Source organism: Apis cerana, linkage group LG5, assembly GCF_029169275.1.
Source record: "Apis cerana isolate GH-2021 linkage group LG5, AcerK_1.0, whole genome shotgun sequence".
Classification (NCBI taxonomy): Eukaryota; Metazoa; Arthropoda; class Insecta; order Hymenoptera; family Apidae; genus Apis; species Apis cerana.
In genome coordinates, this window is record NC_083856.1 from 5,992,547 (window position 1) to 6,009,731 (window position 17,185).

At 32.8% G+C, this 17,185-nt stretch overlaps 1 protein-coding gene and 1 long non-coding RNA gene across 3 annotated transcripts in view; one reads left to right on the forward strand and one right to left on the reverse strand.

Annotated features, from left to right (window-relative positions):
* LOC114577355 (uncharacterized) overlaps nt 1-3,947 on the forward strand; it is a 96,527-nt gene extending 92,580 nt beyond the window's left edge. Inside the window, exon 6 of one of the 2 annotated variants that reach the window (XR_009829635.1) lies at nt 3,417-3,947. This is a non-coding gene — a long non-coding RNA (uncharacterized LOC114577355). The remainder of the gene's footprint in view (nt 1-3,416) is intronic. The other variant, XR_009829638.1, reaches the window with a different exon arrangement.
* The window catches only part of LOC107996525 (neural cell adhesion molecule 1-like), a 245,986-nt gene that overhangs the window by 90,825 nt on the left and 137,976 nt on the right, over nt 1-17,185 (reverse strand). The window lies entirely within an intron of this gene.

The window sequence follows — 17,185 nt, forward strand, 5'->3', positions numbered from 1 at the left end:
CAAGGATTCACGAATTTTTATTCAATCTTTATGTCAACTCAAACACTCGAGAATTTTTTGAAACATTTCAGAATCTACTATATTGTAAAATTTATTAACACGAAAAGCATTCGGATTGAATTTAATTATCCTCGTAAATTTTTCGTAAAATCCTGTCCAATAGAAGGAACAACGAGATTTCTTTTCCGTGATACGACGTTATAATGCAAAATCAAAAATTATAAATTTGTATATATTTAATTGTAATTGCGAAATAAAAGAAAAAGCAAATCCCATTTTCGAAACGATTCAGTTTCATCCTGCGATGAAAGTTTCACTCGAGTCACGTTTTTGCAACCGACTTTCTTCATAATCCCGGGATTAGACAAAACGAAGCCAAAAGTTCGAGGCGATGTCGGGTCGATCGCGCCTCTTCTCCGGAAACTTTCCCCTCCGCGCGGGTCATCGCAGACCCGTGGTACGGGGAATTCTCTCGTCCACGAGGGAAATTCAATCGTTTGGTTGCCGGGAGTTGGCCGGGAGGAAACTCGTTTCGATTCATTCACGGACCAACTGCCGCGAATCTGGTAACGTCGCGCCTCAGAATGTCACGTCACTATCGACTACCTGTGGATACGTAATTCTTCGACAAATTGGCGGCAATTTCGTTTGACGAATTTTTTTAAACACGATTTTCAATCTTTTCCATGTTAGGAAAATTTTTCACCTAGCAAAATTTAATCGACGGATGAACAATTGTATTTGGAAATTTTTCTAGAGATCGATGACAAGAATTGCATAGATGAATAATGGGAAGAAATTTTCTAGCTTCTTAATTTGTAATTTGATATCTTTTTTTTTTTCAAATAATTTCTATATAATAATTTTATTCTATCTCGAGTTAAATTAATATTGGAGAATTTGTTTTCGAAGTCAGACAGGTTGAATTAGCACGTGCGAAATTTCTCGAGTGTACGGTAACGGGATGGTGTGCATGCTTTGAATAATACCACGATTTGCAACACTAATCGCGCCTTATTCCATTATTCAAAATATCTGTTGACGTTCGATTCTATCCCCAGCGTATCTGTACACCGTGTTCTACAGATGTTTCGTCCATCGAGAATCCCGAATGACAAACGTGCACGCGTATTGATGCATCGCCGCACAGTCTACCACCGTATGCTCTATCCGTTCTAACAACAAGGAAGATGCAACTTTAAATTCTATCCATAACTCGAATATCCTATATATTCTTCTGGTTATTTTAATTCGAAGCTTCCATAGTTCTTCGAATATCAAATATCGATAATAATCTCTTTTAAACTGGCAGAATTCATTTGAATTTTTTCTAAACTATCTCTGGAACATCCGTACATATTTATTTAAATTAGAAAAAGAAATACCATATCGTCTGACGTGAAATTCGCCAAATTAAAATTCTGCGGACGAGCGAACTAAAATCGACGACAAGGGTGCACAAAGTTTCGATTAAAACGTTGGCGATTTCAACGATGGTAACTGGGGTCAAGGGGCGCGACGCAAATGGCAGCCGTCGTGGCGGCGACCAACAGGTGTCGCGGCAATTTTTCTCGAAATTTTCCCGCGAATTTTCCAACTCTCCAACTTTTTCTACGCCCTTCTGCACGCGATTGCTCGGCCGATTGTTTCGCGCCCGTGTTACTTCCATCGGTGTTGACTAGATCGACGTTTTATTGACGTTAAAAAAAAAAAAAGGAAAAAAATAGGGCGCCGTTAATGATCGAATGCCGGTTGAAAAATCTCGGATCAGGAAACTCGATCTCGGTTCATTCACTTTCACGAGTCGCTCTCTCTCTCTCTCTCTCTCTCTCTCTCTCTCTCTCTCTCTTTTTGGCCCCGTAATTGGATCCCCAACGTTGTTGCTACTCGAGGTATAACGTGGAAAGTTACCAGTGAAATAGATGTTCTTCTTTCTCTCTCTCTTTCTCTCTCTATTTTGCGGTGAAATGTTTTTTATCCAGCGGCTTAATTGCATGTTTTGGATCAATTAGTGCTCTGTGTAATTATTGTGGAACACAGTTTTTTGTTCGTTGTTTCGAAGCAACAAAGTCGTGGATTCGATCTCGTGTAAAATAAACATATCTTCATTAAAAATTTTATTTTCGGATTAAATTAATTTATGTGACAGTTGTAATGTTTATCCGTATAATGACAATAACGTGAATTAAAAATTTAATAATGTGGGTTAAATATTTAAAAAAGTTGACAATCTTTGAACGATCGATTCTGAGAGGCCTGAACAAAAAAATTGGTATCGCTCATTTTTTATTCCTCAATCGAAAATATAAAAATTCCATCTACTTTTTAACATTAAATATTAAAGAAAAAGAAAAAAGATTCTCGCCACAATACCTCCACCAAAAGAATTACATCCCAATCCACCGGGATACAACACGCTTATCTCAATCGATACAGATCAAACTATTAAAGCGAAAAATAAAAAAATAAAAATTTCAAAGAGATTCCCTCACCCCTTTATATCCCGCAAATTGACTTCTTGCCAGAAGAATCACAATCTTAACCTACAACCTAGCCATCCTAGTCTCCAACCCCTTATTCTATAAGCATTAATCTTTTTCGAACAACAATGCAATCACATCAAAGCTCCACTCGATTTCCTTCCAAGAATTCTTCCTCTTCCTCTCAAATATCACCACAGGCGTATACAACGAGACTCCCCTTGAAATTTTCTTACTTCTCCCCCTTCTCCCTTCCTGCACACGTGCCAACCCCACTTTCATTGGCCTTCGGGGTCTTTTGCTTTTGTTCAGTTTTTCTATCCAGCATTCGTCCGGGATTACGTACCGGGAAACTGGTGAGTACACAGGAAATGGGGAGGGGGTGAGTCGAATAGCGAAAGTTCACGGGACGTTACCTTAGCTGCTTGGTGGAGACGATGGAGGCTGTTTGTTAATCTAGTTACAAGACCGTGACTCGAACCTTGCGTATAAATGGATTTGCAGGGGAAATTAAGTGGCCTCCTCTCGTTGCAGAACAAGTTTCTTGGATCGAGAAGAGAAGAATTAATAATTATAGGGGGAGTGTCTGTGTCTGGATGTCGAGGATTGTGAACTCGTGCAAAGTTTCTCAGAGGGGTTTCCAATTCTTTGGGAAATTCCGAAGGCGATTGTGATTCTGGATATCGAGGCGATTCTTGGGATTTGCATTCAATTGCAATCACGCCAATTTTTAATTTGTAAAATTATTCCAGGGTTAAATGTATGTGTTGTGTATTATTTATCGAATTATTGTTATTCTGTCAATTGTCTTATTGCAGAGAAATAAATTAAAAGTATATCGTAATGAATTATGTAATAATTTTACGTTTGAAAAGGATATTATTTTTATTGCTTTTTATTCGACATTTTATATTGACTTAATCTTTTTTGTTTAAGGTTATTCGATGACTGGTCTCCTTCCTTCCAAATGGATTTTACTGCGTTATTTTTTTCTAAAAGGAGAGGAGAGAGAAAGAGCCATTGAGATGCAATTTAGATAGAAAGTTACAGTTTGATTGTAGGAGCCATCGCACGTTTGATCATCATCGGATGAATTTTCAATCTCTTCGCTATTGGAAACACGTGTGCATGTTATGTTGTGTTGAAATATAGCTTTGCTTTTATATTTTCATTTGCATGCATCATATTATGATCAATTATATGAAATATTTAAATATTCATGTTCATTAAGAGTCCGTGGACGGTGGTGGGTCAAATTTGCAAGTATATATATATATATATATATTTTCTAAATATACATAATTCATTTAAAAATAATAACACTTATATTCCATTTCATATTGTAAATATAATATACGTGAATTTAACGAAGGTTAAAAATGAATGATGGATTTTATGGAATTATTAATAACATTTATTTTAATAAAATACATACTGTCCTGTAGATTCCAATTTTAATGAATTTTCAATTTACAAAAAAGTAGTCTAATATTTAGACTTGATTATATATAACTTGATTACTCACGTTTCGATATATGTTATAAATTCGACGATCGTCTGGAAACCAGATAACGAGCGTTTAAAAAAGGTGATTAGAAAAAGTTCTCTCGTTTTATTTAAAATTATGGATGATACATTTGAAACAATTATTAGGAGGAATAAGTAGAATGAATATCGGACAAAGAATCCATTATGCGAATTTCATATTTAAAGTGGAGAATTTCAGGGAACATTAACGTGTCCACATTCTGCCAGCACAATGTTTTTCCATATCCTCGATACGCGGCAAGGATTTTCATCTGGCGCCAGATTGAAAATTGATTTCAACCATTGTTATGCAATTTGGTGTACGTCACGTACACGGAAAGTATGCATAATTGTCGTTTCCATTGGATGCACGCGAAACCTCTTTCGCGGTATTATATTTCGATTAATCATAAATCCCTTTTTGCCGTCTCTTTTTACGCCCTTTCGTAAAAAGATCCCTCTTCTCTCTTGCGCAATTGATCGTGTTTTCTGCCAATACTCGAAAACTTTATTTCTTATCTTGTGCAATTAATAATATTTTATACACGTATCAAATTTTTTCCCCTCGAGGATTAATCAACGCAGATATTATTTAACCAAAAATCTCGATCGTGAATTTAATCGAAGTTTAATCCAGAGGATTTTCAAAAAATATGCTAAGACAAAATTTTTTACAATTACTCGATCCTTTTTTTGCATATGCATTTTTGATTGAAAATTTTTTTTCAATTTTTTTTGAACACGTTTAGACTAGAGTAATATATTTATAATAGGAATAGAGAATTTACAAATAGAAAGTTATTAATATTTGAATTTAAACGACGAGTTTAAATTCGTTTTCGTTTAAGTTAATAATAAAGATTAAAAGATTATTCTCCGTCAACGTGAAGAATTTTCTTTTCCTTGACATTTCTATTAAAAAAATTTCTCTCTTCCCATTGTTTGGAAAAGATAAAAAAAAACTAGTTTTTTCATTCTCGAGGAAAAATCGGAAAGTAAGATGGATATCTTCAAACGACATCGTTGCATCATCATTATAGACAAGAATACAGGTTTTATCCATCACGAAAGGAAAGGCTATTGCTCTTCGTGACGTTTCTCCTATTACTCGTTTGGTGTACAAATTGTAGTACGACGTTTCACGCGACGCTCATTTTAAATATATGATACTTATTCGGGGATATTGTTTTAAATTGATACATACTCTTGTATGTAATTCTTGCATTGCTACGTTTGTTCCGTGTAATTTTTATTCAACGCAATTTGTATCTGTATATATGGAACAATTTTTACATTAATTTCGATTTTTTTTTATAAAATATAACTTTGCCCTTTAATACGATATAGGATCGATTAGAAGAAAATTATATAAGATTTTTTAAAACGATTTCTTGTCTGGAAAAATTTATTGGGAATTTTAAAATCTGAAATTGTTTATTAAACTATTTGTTAAAAATGAATTTATTTAATGCAGGTAGAAAAAAATATTACAATTTTAAAAATACAAAGCTTTTCAAATGCAGTTTTGTTAAAAATTTCGTTAAAAAATCTGATTTTCTGTAAATTCTTTAAAAATGTTTACAGCATTTTCAATATTGCAAAATATTTTTTGTCGGCAGAATTTTATTACACATTCAATTTTTCACATTTTGTCGTATTTTTATAAAAATATTTTATTATATAAAAAATATGTGATTTATATTTTGAATAGTATTCTCAATATTCTTAATTTGAATATGTATATACTTTTCAAAATATTTCTAGTTGTATTAAATTTTTCACAATTGTATCAAATTTAAAATAAAACTTCTTCCATTGTTCCATCTTTTTTAAATATTTTAAGCCAATTTCCACCAGATCAAAATTTGCATTATTGAAAAATGAATATAATGCAAAAATAAAGAGATAGAAATTAGATGACCAAGTAAATCGGTTTGCAAGTTTTTACAATTCTCTTAAACCTTACACAATTTTCTCAAATTTCCTTAAAAATCAAAATCGTTGAAAATTGAATTGCAATGCAAAGGCAAACAGAAACCCGATTACCACGGGAATCAACATATACGCGAAATTTTTCATAATTTTTCCAATCCTTACCTCCAATTTCCTCAAATTTTCTCAAATATTTCTAAACTAAATTTCGATAAAATCAAAATTTCAATCGTTGAAAATTGAATCGCAAACAGAAACCTGATGACCATGGGATACCGGCTCGCAATTTCGCGCAGAATTTCGCTGAATCGTAGGCGAGGAACGAGGGAAAACAACGCGCGGCTTCGATCGTGCGTACGGCATAAGCGCATTTTCTGCTCGCTCACAGAATCCCTCGAATTGTCTCGTCGTGGAACTGCATACCATCGATGCCTGACGCGAATTCCACGACCGGACGCCAATGAATTCGAAACGTGATCGTAAGAGTGCCTCGAATGATCGATACTTTCGCGTACAATCTGTTCCAAAAATACGAACAAGCAAGTCATCTTCTAACATGTGTCTTATTCAAGCCAATTTATATACTTTAATAATGATATATTTCTTTTTTATACCAACATTCGAGAACAGTGACACAACGTATACGTCATAGGAATTTTCTCTTTTTATGGTGATTGATGCATACGATTGCATCAAATTTTTCCAACAAAGATGAAAGATAAAGAGAAGTTTTCTACATATTTGACTTTTATTTTGCATTACAAGGGTGATAATATAATAGTAATTAATAGTAACGATTAATTTCGTTATTGCATTAATTTTTATTATTGATTTAATAATCGATTTGTTTGCATTAAGATTTTAAAATAGAAAATAAATGAGAAAATGTAGAAAATATTTTTCAGATCAGAACCAGAATATTCGGGCATTAATTTAATCGAATAAAAATCGTGATTAAATTCGGAATTTCTAGCATGCGAGGTATTTCCTTATAATGACATACACTTGGACATAATGTCCTCTCTTAACGACCATTTCCCCGGACGCCTAATTTTTGAAAGGCCAATAGGATTTAATAAATCGGCTATCAGAGGACTTCCGGTCGGCTGGTTCGTTCACAAGCCTCTGATGGCCCATTGATCTTTCCACGAGTAAAGCATCCTCTTTGGAGATCGTTCTTTTCAGTTTTTTCCGTGGACGCAGCGAAATGTGTAATAAATTTATCTAATTTTCCCTACATTTTCAGTTCGAAAGAAATTACCAATATTACCCTCGTCCAATTCTCATTAAGGCTATTTTATTCCAAATTATCCTTTTCGATACCAGAAATTGATGAAATATTGGCAATTTTTCTAATAATAAAATTGTCCATATTCGTTTTAAATATTCTTGTTATTGAACTACAAGGATGTATAAAATTATCATCCTTTTCCTTTTTTTTAAATACAATTATTATTAACTAGTAATTCCAATAATGAAGTATCATTGGCACATCGTATCAAATTATGTTATAATTTGTACGTTTAAACTTATTTTTTTCTTTATTTTCGATGCATTTTTCTTTACTTTTTTTTCATTATAAAATATTATATTTTCCAGATAAAATATTCTGCTCTTATTCTTTTTATCAATGCGTTTCGAGTAATTTAAGAAGTGTATGAGTAATAATATGATGCAAAAACCGGTCGATTCGAGTGTGAGGCACAAGCTTCAAGAGGAAACCACGAAGAGAGATGCTAGTAATACTAGCAAATGCATAGTCTCTTATGGATCTTGGGGTCAAGATAGTATTCTCGACATGATCCGGTAGCTTGGTCCATGAAGAGATCCAGCAACCTCTAACTGGTTTCTATTGAGTGTGTAATAACTGGCGGGCTTCCGGTTGCCAGCTGGAAATTTCTCGTTTACTTCGCCTTTCTCTTGATTAATTCACGTTTTTATGAAAAAAATCTTAAGGGATGATGAAAATATTTGCTACGTTTAAAATATTTAATTATTATAAAAATTGAGAAAGAATAACGAGTAATCAAGCTCGAGTTGTGACAAAAAATAAATTTTGGAATTATACGTGAGAAAGAAAGCATATATTTTTGTGCCAGAGAAAGCATCATATAATTTTTATATGTTGGCATAAATCTAATCGTTACGACGATGGAATTTTGTAAACATTATTTTATGTTGCGAAAGAAAATTAGAAATTTTCAAATTGTTTATAACAATGTTTGATGTGTTCAAGATTTTTAATAGAAATTGGGAAAGGGGAAAAAGTAATTAAAACTCGAGTTTGGTTGAATAAAATATATTTTTACGTTAAGAAGATATATATTTTGAAACTTTTGCGTGTAATAAAATTTTATAACGGAACGTAGTGACGAAAAATGGATTTTGTTTTATATATTTCGAAGGAAGTTTATAAATTTCAAGCTCATGGAACTTTTACTAAAGCTGTTCTGTGTAAGTTGAACTAAGTAAGTAAGTTTACTTCAACTAAAGAATATTTTCATACTAAAAAAGATATAATTTAGGATAAAATATTGTAATGAAATATTACATAGAGTCAAAGAAAAATTGCAAATTTCAAACCGTAGACAGGGAGAAACATTCACCGTAATTGAACTCTTCGGTAGAAAATTGAAAAAGTTGGTCGGATGATTAAATTTATACCAGTAAAAAATATTTATTTTTTATAAATATTTATTAATTATAATACAAAGGGAAAGAATACTCGTTTGAAAAAATATTTCTATACCTTTTTAAAGAATTTTTTAGAATTATAAATTATAAACTATAAATGTTTAAATGGAATAAAAAATTCGATTTTATAGTTTAGATACTTAATAACAATTTTTAAATAAAGTATCCAAAATCTAGACTATTTTGGGAGACATATAAAAGTTCTTAAAACTTTTCAAACATTAAATGTACAACTTTCTTATACGTACATTAAAATACATATATTTCAATTTTCTGTTCTTTTTACAAAATTTGCTTTGTGCCAAGATAAATTTTTCATCATTTGAACAATAAACGTAAATTTAATGCAAATATTAAATTTATTAAATATTAATAAAAAGAGTGTTCTATTATTGGATCATTATTATTTTTTAAAATATTTTCATCACTTTTTATATGGATTAAAAATTTCATAAAATATCAATAGAAGAAAGAGAAATCCGAGATAAAAAATTTATTAACGTAAATTTAATACAAAATTTAATACAAAATTTAACGTAGGTAATAATTAAATTGATCAAAATTTGATAAAACAAATATATCATCATGTTACGTTATAAAATACATGTCCAACTTTTATCCAACGTTGTCCAATTAACTTTATCACAAAACAAACCTATCTTGACCCAATTAATTTTCGACTACCACCACCATCATCGTCATCATCCCACACATTCCAATTCAACCCCGAGCGCACGAGAGCCTAATTTCATTCTAATTAATTTCACTCCATTTTCGCCACGCGCATTATTTCACGTCCGCCCACAATTTCGAAACGAAATTTGAAACCGATCAACCCGCGAACACTCTTGCAGAAAATTACACGCTCGATCGAATCGTCGCAGTTAATACGTTCGAAGGATGTCTGTGAACGGATGTGATCCAAGGATAAAATCCTTGTTTGCGTTCCAAAGCGGGTTGAATATTCCTGTATGGAGGCCGTGTACGCATCCGCCATTGCGTCAGAAATATGCCCTTAGCTCCTGACACGCTTCAAGAGCAATGTATCACCACGACACCCCCGCGGATTACCCGTATCACCCTTTCTCCACGGCTTCGCCGTGCTATCCGAGCAACCGATCGTTGTCGCGCAATTTCCTCCAAATAATCCATTAATAACGCATCCCTCTGTCTCCGGATAGCACGATGAAGCTGGTGGTTTCCTTCCTGCCGGGGAAAATATAGGCCGAAATATGTCGGGGTTCGTGTATTTCGTTTCTACAAATTGGAATTAATTGTAATTAAATTGGAATTAAAGTATTTCTACACGCGCGATGATTTTCTTTTTGTATTTTGTTGCCAAAGGGAAAAGGGAAGATTTATTTCGCGGAGTGAATTTCGAGAGGGATATGGGTCGCGTTCGTTGCTAATTAAAATTTAAAGAGAATTTTTATTCTTGCGCCCCTTCTTCTTTTTTTTCTTTGTTTCATCGAGGAAGATTTACCTCGCACATTGAATTTCGGGGAATATATCGTTTCGTTTCTAAATTAAAATAATTAAAATTTAAAGGATATTTTTATGCTTGCGATTTCTTTTTGTTTATTTATTTATTTTTTTTATTAAAATAGGAAGATTTATCTCGCGGTGAATTTTGGATATATATGTATATACCGAAGCTCGTTTCGTTTCTAAATTAGAATAATTTAAAATTTAAAGAGAACGCGTATGGTTCCTTTTTAATTTTGTTGTAGGGAAAGGGGAGGATTTATTTTATAATGAATTTTGGCAAGGATATATTTGGGAATTCATATTGATTAAATTAAATTAATTAAAAGCAAATATTGTATTAAAATTTTAAATAATATATGATCACCTATGAAAATTTAAAATTTCACTTACAAGAAGATTATAAATCACAATCGAAGATGATTCTTCAATCATGTACATAAAATCATCTGAAAAACAGAAAATATTCGATTTTAAGATGGAGGACTGTAGTGACAAGAACTAAGTAAGACCAAGTAAGACACAATCGTGCGACCAAAACTTCTCTCTCTCAAGGGTGAGTCTAAAACTTTCTTCTCTCCCTTGTTTCCTTTATCCTGCTAACTAAAAATTTCTCCACAAACGCAGATATATTCACACGTATCCAACCTCGGCAACATCGATACGTACGTATATGCCTTTAAAGAACCTGTTTCCTCCGAAACAGGAAGGGAAAAATAAAACTTCTCTCGAAAAAAACAATTCGATCGACTTTACCTCTCCCCAAAGCCACTTAAATTTTATTAAGAAGTCGCGCCTTCTCCACGCGCTCAACTTCCGCGTGGACCTTGGGGAGAAAGATGGCGGGCGAAAAAAGTCGAGGGGCAAGTTTCGAAAGGCCAAGTTTCCAGGGGCAATCGCTCGCGGCGACGAAAAGCAAGCCAGCAAGAAGCCCGATAACGCTTTTCTTCGAAGACACTCTGATAATCCTCTCACGGGGTTCCCACGTTTCACGACCGAATAGCCAGACTCGCGGTTACTTGGATGGAATATTTTTCAAACGTCCACCGAAGGAAAGTTACCCTACCTCCTATCCCCGAGACGTTTCGACAGATCCTCCTCCCTTAAACTTCTTCTTCTAGGTTATGCGAAGTTAGTTTCACGACTATTTACCAACTTTCGAGAGGACATTGCGATGGAAGGATTTAAAGACCATGTTTCGGATGGATTTCGATTCTTCTTTCCTTCAATTATTCTTTCAATTATTATACGTAAGTCGATAATTTTGAAATGGTCGAATTAAATGTTTCTTTAAATGGCGCAATGGTTATCGATATTTTTACGAATTAAATAAGTTTTTTAAAATAAATGCTTGTATAATCTTCCTCGATCATTGACTTATTGTTAAATTCTTTTTCATCTTTTAATTTATTAAAACTTTAAAAATTAATTAAAAAAATTAATCGAATCGAGTTCAAGTATGAAAAATTGCAGATCGAGCCTAACATGGACATTCCAAATTAATAATCCAAAGTTCCATTGGAGTTGAACGCACACATTGGAGAGTCGACAAGTTGGGTACACGATTGGGTACACCAATTTCTATCGAAACCGTACCACATCCGAGTTCTCCCTCCCCTCGTTTTATCCGGATCCAACGCGAAAGATCGACGATCTAGAACACGGTGGATATAGAGGAACAGTGGATTACACGTTGGAACGTGTTGCCCGGGGCTCGGATCGGGGTTGGTTGGCGACAAAAATAATAGGGAAACTTTCCCCATTGACCTCGAGATTTATGTCGAATCGTAAATCTCGAAATATTTCCGGCCCAATATGGCCGAAGCGGCCAGTTCTCGTGACTTAATTCCCTGGTTCGACACTATCCTCCCCCAGAGGATTTGAGGCTCGAATAACTGATAAGATTTCATCCATCGTTGCTTTTAATTTAAGCATCGATTTTATAAAGCCTTATCATAGCGAGAAAAGACGAGGAAGCTTTATTTTTAAAAACCTTCCTTTCTCAAGCTATCGTTCGAATTGAATTGAATAATTGTTTAAAACGCAGAGGCGTTGAGATAGAAATATTATATTGAATATATTCGATTATTTTTATAACGTTACATATATTGATTTAAATAAACGTATTTACAAGGTAAGTTAATAATCTGGTATTATAAGAAGGAAGTTGTAAAAAAGAAATTTTCTTTCAGTATTTAAATAAGTTAAAGGGAAGATCCTGTATTGTACATTTTACGAGAATGAAGAAGTTAAAAGTTACGATGGTAAAAAAAAAAAAAAAAAAAGAAAGAAAGGTAATTTCTATACGAAATTTGATTAAAAAGTTCAACCCAAAGATCCTTTTTTATTCTCCCAATCGCACCACCGTGATAATTTTTCAATCAAGAAAATTAAAAGGACGTATCGAGGGTTTATCTCGTGACGAAAAGACCTTGGAAGGAAGTGCAGTAAAACGCGTCTCCTTGCCAATCCCAGGTGGTGTGGCCATATCATTCTATCGAATCGCGTTCAAAACTTAATATCATAAGAGATTCTCAGCCAACGTTGAATTTCCACCGGGATCGAAAATGATTCGCCGGGATCGAAAATGTATCGTCTCGATTCCATAAAAATCTTTTCGACAGCCATTCAAAAATTCTACCCTTTATACGACATGTGCACGCGCGTATATATATATATATGTGTGTGTGTGTATGTGTGTGTATCTATATACACATTTATATTTATATACTCGTTTGAAAGAGTTTTCAATTCAGGCCATTGAATCGAAGTTTTTCCTTCACCGACAGTTTACATAAACATCCCTCCTTACGAGTTTTCAATCGAAAAAATTCGTACTGTAACTCGAAGAAAGATCGTGACGTCCTTTTGCCTCCTGCCAATATTCTATCATCGTTGAAGAATACAGGTTTTCGTGGAATTTTATTTTATTTTTTTTTCTTTTTATGATAGAGGAATATACCTCGAATAGAAATCGAGACTTTTTCGCTCTCTGCCAATATTCCATTGTTGTTGAAGAGCACGGATCTGTTAGATTTTTTTCTTGATAGAAGGAATGTATGTATTTCTAGTAAGGGATAGGTATTTTGTACAGTGCAGACGTGGAATCTATTTTTTTTGTAAATTATATCGTCGTACATTCGTTGATTTCTCTTTTTATTTGCGAAATAATATTTTTAGATTACAGTACACTCCTTAGTTAATGTTACATCTTATCTAGGATTTTGTTCTAAAGTTCTATTCGCTTTTTTAAAATTAAAAAATCTTATGTATCATATAAGAATCTGGAATAAAGTTTAATTTACTTTTTTTTTCAATGATAAAAATCTTTTCTAATTTTCGTAAATATGTCAGATAACATAATATAAAAAGTTTTAATAAAAAAGGATGGTATAGTCAATTGTGAAAAGAATAGAAAGATGTATAAAGTGTTTATGTTAAAATTATCGTAATATTTATGATAATTATTATAAATTATAAATCTATATTTAGACTCATCTTCTTTTTATTATATTTAAAATTGAATTTTTACAGACGCTAAAACCGAATTGTTCCAATTGTGCATAGAAAATTTAGATTAGTGTTCAAGCGATCCATATATCCGGAAATTGTATTCAACTATAATCAAATTATCATAGATGATAATTATACTCATTTATTTACGCATCCATTACTCTCGAGGATAATAATATTCATTTAATTGTGCATCAATTGAATTGCCTATGTTTCTCATACATACATACATATATATATATATATATATATATATATATGTATTCATCGTTTTCAAACATCGATTATCCATTAGTTTAAAATAAAAACACCGCGAAAGGGAGAAGATTTACGAATACAAGACTCGATTTAAAAGTTATCTGAAGGATTCGGTTCAAGTTTTGAACGTTCTATGGCGGTTCTATAACTGATCACACGAAACTCAGAATTACGCAATTGAAGATACGTCCCAAACTGTTCGAAACGCGTCTCGAATTCTCGATTCTAAGTTTCGACAGCGTGTAACTCTCCTTACTTACGGTTGATTAAATCCACTAAGAACTTTCCATTTCCATCCTTTCGCTATTATGCCGTTAATTAATTTGTGTAGAAAAGCATCACGGGTATTACGCGGCTGATTGATAAACCAAACGATAGATCATAAATAAGATGGAATCACGAAAGGCAGGAATACGGATGATGAGATAGAGAAGTAAAAAGAACAATTCAAACAGTCCGATTTTCTTTTATCGTTCTTCGATCTCTTGATGGAGTTTTGGAAATTTGAAAATTTTTAACCATCGAACCCCGAATGGAAAATTTGGGATTTAAGAAGAATTATCTTTAATAAAAATATTCAGTGACGAATCAGTGAGGTATCGTAACTTTTTATTTCTTTATTTGCAAGAATATTAATCTTCTTCTTGAATTATTAGATCAGAGATTCGCCCAACACTTTTGCCTGAATTGTAAACAACGAAAGCTTTTGCTGTTTACTCGAAGGAAACATCTTTCGACGAGTGGAACTGTTCTCGTGGGCAATAAGAATTGCTTTAACATCGAGTTAATTTCATTCAATCCTCGACGAGTCGAGAGGCTTATCGCAGTGAGAGCATACTCGCCGGTTATTTAATCGTCCCTTCCGTTTTATCAACTTATCCGTTGAAGAGTTCGCGGAATATCGAGAACGGTCCACTACTCGAAAGTTTCTAACGAGTTTCTAAAAAAGGCACTGTTCTCAATTTTAGATATCCTTTCATCATGGAATAGATCGAAATCGAAATATATTAACAATAATATATTATTATCGAATATAATAATTCAAATTTCACAAAAAAGTAGACGTGCAATATTTTATTAATGGCAGCAACGATATTTCCTTTTTAATTATTAAATTCGATCTTTAAGCATAAACGAAAAAGGAAGAAAAAAGTATACGTAATCTGATTTCTAATAAAACTTTAAAATATCAGAAAAATAATAAAAATTCTACAATCTTAATAAGGTAAATTATAAAAAAAATAGATATAGATTAAATATTTTTAATATACGTAATAAACAAACGTTTATACATTTAATTGATCGTGTAAATTACTTCTATTACTATTTATTTACAAGTGTACAATTATGAAAAAATAACTCTTTCACCATACTTTGTGTTCTCTCATAAATATCCTTATGAGAAAAATTAAAAGTTTTCTTTTATCGAGTAATGTTCAAGTTTTGCGTTCCGTTTCCGCATAAACAAGCAATTATTCTTCACGTTAAATCCAGTCGCTTTGCCCTTACCTTTTCATTAATTTCTCCGTGACAATGATATCCAGGGGTTTAAATATCCCTATTTAACATGTCACATAAAATCTCGCGCTGCTGTTGTCGAGTACAAATGCGACTTTGAACGAAAACTCAATGCCTGGCTATTTATTCCTGGAAACTATTCCACGTGATTATCGGCCATCTTTGTGCATTGTTTCTCGCGCGAATACATTGAACGATAAAAAAAGGGGGTGAGAAAAGACAGAAGAGAGGAAATAAAGAGAAAGGTTGCAAATTTTTTTCTTTTCTTTTTTTCGAAACAAAAAGAGATATCCTTGCTGTCGATGGTTTAAAATTAGTATGAAAATTTCAAAGATGGGAAAGAAACAGGACAGGATGTTTCAGAAACAATGGTACAAAGGTAAACTGGGTTAGCAGGACTTAAGTAAAATGAAGAAAGAAATTTTTTAATAAACACCAAAAGAACTCTTTTCCTCGAATTATTTTCTTAAATGAGAAGAGGTAGCATGATGAAATTACGTCTCTATTTTCAGAATAATTTCAATTTTCTAAGTTTAATCGTACGCGTTTGATCTATTTGGGAACAATTTTAGAATATAATTAAGCATAATTCAATTACTTCGTTTCAAGTATCGAATCAAAAATTGTTATAAATATCACAAGATTTCCTAGATCGTCTTTTCGAAAATTACTTATTTATAATTTTGAAAACTGCACAATTCTGTTCCATCAATCCATTATACATAATATTAAATTAGAAAACAATTCTCAATCAATAAATTCTTAAGAAAAGATTCATCGAAATTCTACAGAAATGATTTCTGACCTTAAATACCAAGAAACTCATTTTCCTCGAAAAAAGGATAAATAGAAATGGAGAAAAATGTGATGTATCAGAATCGATTTTCCCCGAGCAAGAGGACGAATTTTCATCTCCTCGAGTGATGATGGTCGGTGGAAAACAGCTCGGGAACGAACGAAAGAAGGACTCGATGAATAGCAAAGATCATTTCCGCCAAGATCGATGAATCGCACGAGGTGAAAAGAATTCGAGGAAGCTCGAGCGAATTCGACAAACTTCCTAACTCTTCTCTCCTTTGAAATTATTCGAACGTGCTTGGCATTTCTGGAGAGGAAAGAAAAAAAAAAAAAGAAAGAGCTTTTTCCACGGTGGTGTTATTCTTACGAAAATTAACCCCGAGCAAATATTTCAACGATTTATCGCGCCCATCCCTCGTTCACGAGTCAACTCAACGCCTCGCTTTGTTCGTTTTTTTACGTGGTTGATCTCTGAAAAACTGGGGTTGGTGTGCGAGGAAATTAATAAGAGGAAGAAAAGAATAGAATTCTCTGGTGGATGAGAACTGTTTTGAAGCGCTTTCATCTCTTTAAATGAAACAGTCATTTTAATCGCTGATAAAAAAAAAATATTTATTCGCGATTTTTACGATGATCTTTTGCATTTGTATCGTACGATGTACACTTAGATTTAGATTTTATCCTCTTCTGATTATTTATTAAGTAATCAGCTCGATTATTTTTATTACAGGAGATAGAAAAATCGAAGAGGCGAGCTTTCAAAAGAGAAAAAAATGGAATATTATCATGTTGAAGATCACGTATACAAAAGAAGGAAATAAAAGATAAATATTTGAGATAATAAATAATTACAAACAATGATTAATCGAATTAAATCGAGTTGGATGGATTATCCTGTATATATTTTGATTAAAGTGTGTATGGTATCAATTAATTAATTCCATTTCTTATATTTGTTAATATGAATAATTTTCTTGTTG